Here is a 4,526-nt window from a genome sequence, read left to right on the forward strand (position 1 = left end):
TTATTTGAAGGAAGGTCAGTATATTTATGGCTAAATTAATAATGAGGCTATTGCAATGATACACAAAAGATGGCGTTGGTCAACTTTTGAAGGTACAAGTGAAGTGAAGAGAAAATGACTAAGAGAAAATGATTTAAGAAGTATTTAGGAAGAAAAATCAGAAAGACTTGCTTTTTGATTTGTTGTGAGGGTGATTAAGGAACCCTGGTGGAATAGTTAAAGCACTCAGCTGCTAACCAAAAGATTTGTGGTTTAAACCCATCGGCTGCTCCTCAGGAGAAATATGTGACAGTCTGTGTCTGTAAGGATTTTCAGTTTTGAAAGCCCTATGTTGTATTGCTGCTGTTAAGTGCTGTCAAGTCAGTGCTGACTCACAGTGACACTGTATAGGGTTTCCAGGGAACGGTTGGTGAGTTTGAACTACCGACCTTGTGATTCAAACTGACTTTATGGTCCAGTGTTTATCCTACAGTAACACACTAGGACTTCTGAAGGCAGTTCTATTCTGTCCTTACAGGGTCGCTGCAAGTAAGAGTTAACTTGTTGGTGGTGGGTGTTTTTGTTTTCTTCAAAAAAATATTTATAGAAAGTAAGTGTTAATTATGTGTCCAAGGCTTCTAGCTTCAGTAGCAGGATGGCAGAGAAGTTTCATCACTGAAATATTGCCCTCTGGAAATAAAACCACATTTAGAAGAAATATAAATTCAAACATGCATGTGTTGAGTTTAACACCCAATTTGAACTAAATAAAAATATTCAGTTTGGTAATAGGATATGCTCATCTGGAATCTAGGAAATAAATGTGGGATTTGTTAGCATAATGATAGAAATGTCAAGTATAACCCTACATAGGATCACCTAAAAAGAAGGTAAGGAGTTAAGAATAGATAAAATGGTGTTTCTATTGTTATTGTATGCCATTAGAGTGTTTTCGATACATAGTGACCTTAAAGGACAAAGTGTCATTGTCAGGTAGGGTTTCCTAGGCTGTAGTCTTTATCTGTGATTCAAACTCACCAGCCATTCCTTGGAAATTCTATACAGGGTCATTATGAATTTAAACAGACTCGATGGCACTCAATAACAACAGAAATCTTCATAGAAGCAGATCTTCACATCTCTCCAAAGGAGAAGTTGTTGGTTTTGAACTGACAATCTTTTGGTTAGCACCTGTGGAGTTAACAATCAAACCACCAAGGCTTTGTAGAGAAATTTTATTAAAATTAATTAATTAATTAAAATAATGGAAAAAACAAAAAACAAACAACAAAAAAAACCATTGCCATCCAGTAGGTGTCAACTCACAGAAACTCTATTGGACACAATAGATCTGCTCCATAGGGTTTCTAACACTGTAAATTTTTAGGGATGTAGACTGTCACAGATTTCCCCTGTAGAGCAGCTTCTAGGTACAAACCTTTTAGTCATCAGCTGTACAATTTGACCACTGTGCTTCCAGGGGTCCTTAGAGAAAATAAATCATTTCCATTGAGTTAATCTCTGACTGATAGCAACCCAAAGTAGGGTTTCCAAGACTGTCAACCTTTATAACAGCAGACAACCCCATCTTTATCTTCAAGAGTATCTGATAGGTAGAACCACTGAACTTGAGGCCAGTAGTCTAATGCCTAATCCAGAGTGGCAGCAAAACTCACTGCAGAATTATGTGTTATTGTTGCTACGTGCTATCGAGTCAGGTCCCACACACAGTTATGCTGTATTATAGTTGCTACGTGCTATCAAGTCAGGTACGACACACAGTTATGCTGTACTATTGTTGCTACATGTTATCGAGTCAGGTCCCACACACAGTTATGCTGTATTTTTGTTGCTACGTTTTATCGAGTCAGGTCCCACACACAGTTATGCTGTATAGGGTTTCTGAGGAGCAGCTGGTAAGTTTGAACTGATGACTTTGTGATTAAAACAGATCTTGTGTTCCATTCTTAATCATACAGTGCCACACCAGAACTCCAGAGAAGTATTATTGTTGTTGTTTTTCCTGTTGTTAAATACTGTCAACTTGGTTCCAACCCATAGCAACTCTGTATAGGGTTTCCAAGGAGCAACTGGTGAGCTTGAACCACCTACCTTCTGGTTCAAACCAACTTTGTTCCAGCCCATTAACCCACAGTGCCACACCAAGACTCCAGAGAAATGTAGAAACCCCAAATATTTGTTAGACCCCTGAAGCATGGGTAGAGAAGTAAGAGATGTAAGACAATACTGTTACTAATTTTCAAAATCATAGGGGGGAAATCTATAACAATGATTTAAAAATAACTAATATGTGATTTTTTTTTTTTAAATCACATAACAGTGAATTTAAAAAATGAGAAAATAGTAGAAATAGTTAAACCTGAAATATGATTAACACTGGAAAACTCCCTAAAAATGATAATCCGTGCAGTTTTACTAACAGAAACTGTGATGTGAGTTCCCGTGTGGCACTGTGGATTAATGAACTGAACTACAAAGTTGTTTTGAATCACAAGGCAGACAGTTCAAGCTCATCAGCTGCTTCTTGGAAACCCTACACAAGGTCGCTGTGGATCAGAACCAACTCAATGGCACTTAACAACAACAAGTGTTAACTAAAGATTATGTGAGATGCTATCTAAAAAATGAAAAAGACATCAATCTGAGTTTGAGGAACTCACAATCTTATGGGAGTAATCTTTTTCAAAAATAAATTTCAACAAAAGCTGGTAAGTAAAAGCAATATGCACAAAAGACATGCTGCTCAGGCTAAAGAGAAAACTCCAAAACTCCAAATGTCTATCATTAAAAAAACATGGATTGCAACCCTATCCATCACTAATCTGTCAGTTTGTCATACTCATGACTTGAGTTGCAATGATGCTTCAAGCTATGCCACCAGTATTGGAGATACGAACAGGATCACCAATGATGGACATTTTTCAGCATTTTTCAGTCTAAAACAGATTGGGAAGAAGGAGAGGTGACTACTTCTGAACGTTTAACCACTGAAAACCTAATGAATAGCAGCAGAACATTGGCATGAATAGTATTGGCAGATGAGCCTCTCAGGTTGGAAAGCACTCAAAATACGATTGGAGATGAGTTGCCGCAACAAAGTAGAGCTGACCATGAAAACACGAATGGAGTAAAGCTTTTGGACTTTCATTTGATAATGGGGCATAAATCAAAATGAAGAGAAACAGCTGCAAACATCCATTAATAATCATAACATGGAATATGTGTAGTATGAGTCTAAGAAATTGCATGAGCTAGTGTAATGGGGGTGGCACAGGGAACCATCACCACTGGAATGGCAGCTTCCACTTCCAGAAAGGCTATGCCTTTCAAGAAAAAAACACCTACAGAGATTAGGGAAGAAAAGAAAGACAACAACGCAGAAAAGTTACAGGTTGAAGAAGACTTTCGTTCTTTGAATCCAGAAGCTGGCAAACAGAATCAGCCATGCAGACCTATTGGGACCCATTCTGGAGTGTGCAGACACCCAGCTAGTGCCAAGCAACCCTCCAAGATGTTGGTCACCAAAAAAGTTTCCAAAGAGGATCTTGTTGCTGCCTTCTGTAATGCATTCACTTCACCAGGATCTCTTCATGGAAATGGTAACAAATCACCAACCATGATTCCAAGTGTCTATAAGAACCTTGTTCCTAAGCCTGCACCACCACCTTCCAAGCCCAGTGCATGGAAAGCTCACAGAATAGAACACAAATCAGGATCCCCTTCCACTAGTCGGGAGTCTGTTTTACCAGTCCAATTTCTGTTAACAAACCAGTGGTACTGGCTGGTGGCACAGTTCTAAACTCTCCAAAGGAGAGTGCCTCCAGCACCACCCCTTCAATGGAGATTAGTTCCTCACGTCTGACCAAGTTGACCCATTGAACTTCTGACAGGAAGACTGAGTTCCTGAAGACTCTGAAGGATGACTGGAATGGAGACTTCTAAGAGAACAGAGACTGTGACAAAATGGAGGATCTGGAGAACAACAGTATACCTGAACCAAAGGAAAATTGAGAGGAAAGCTGGCATCAGAATGGCCTTACTCTCCCCATAGTAGAAGAAGGAAAGGTCCTCTCACATTCTCTGGAAGCTGAGCACAGGTTATGAAAAGCAATAGATGGCAGAAATATCCTGAAAATTGTTTTTCCCTCACAGAAGATGAGCTCAAAGAGTTTCACATGAAGACAGAGTATCTAAGAAGAAAAGGCTTTGGAAAGAATGGCTTCTTACAGAGCCGTAGTTCCAGCTTCTTCTTGCCTTGGAGAAGCACTGGTAAAGCAGCATTTGAGGACTCAGACAGAGACCAATAGCACTGAAACATCAGATGTTGATGACTGGAAGTAGGCATATAAATGCTCGCCCAGCAAACTCTACCTGTGTGTTACGGAATATACAAAAAAAGTCTTTATTTTCCTTTTCTTATATTGTTGTTGAATACTTCATACACAAGGGACATAATCATATCCCAAAGAGAGAGAGTGATTGGCTTGCTTAGCTTTTGTTGTTATTCTTCCCTGAGAAGTTTGTGT

At 39.1% G+C, this 4,526-nt stretch overlaps 1 pseudogene; it reads left to right on the forward strand.

Moving 5' to 3' along the window:
- Window positions 1-4,341, forward strand: part of LOC102814293 — a 130,897-nt pseudogene extending 126,556 nt beyond the window's left edge.
- The last annotated feature ends 185 nt before the right edge of the window (window positions 4,342-4,526 follow it).

Source organism: Chrysochloris asiatica, unplaced genomic scaffold (assembly GCF_000296735.1).
Source record: "Chrysochloris asiatica unplaced genomic scaffold, ChrAsi1.0 scaffold00269, whole genome shotgun sequence".
NCBI classification, from domain to species: Eukaryota; Metazoa; Chordata; class Mammalia; order Afrosoricida; family Chrysochloridae; genus Chrysochloris; species Chrysochloris asiatica.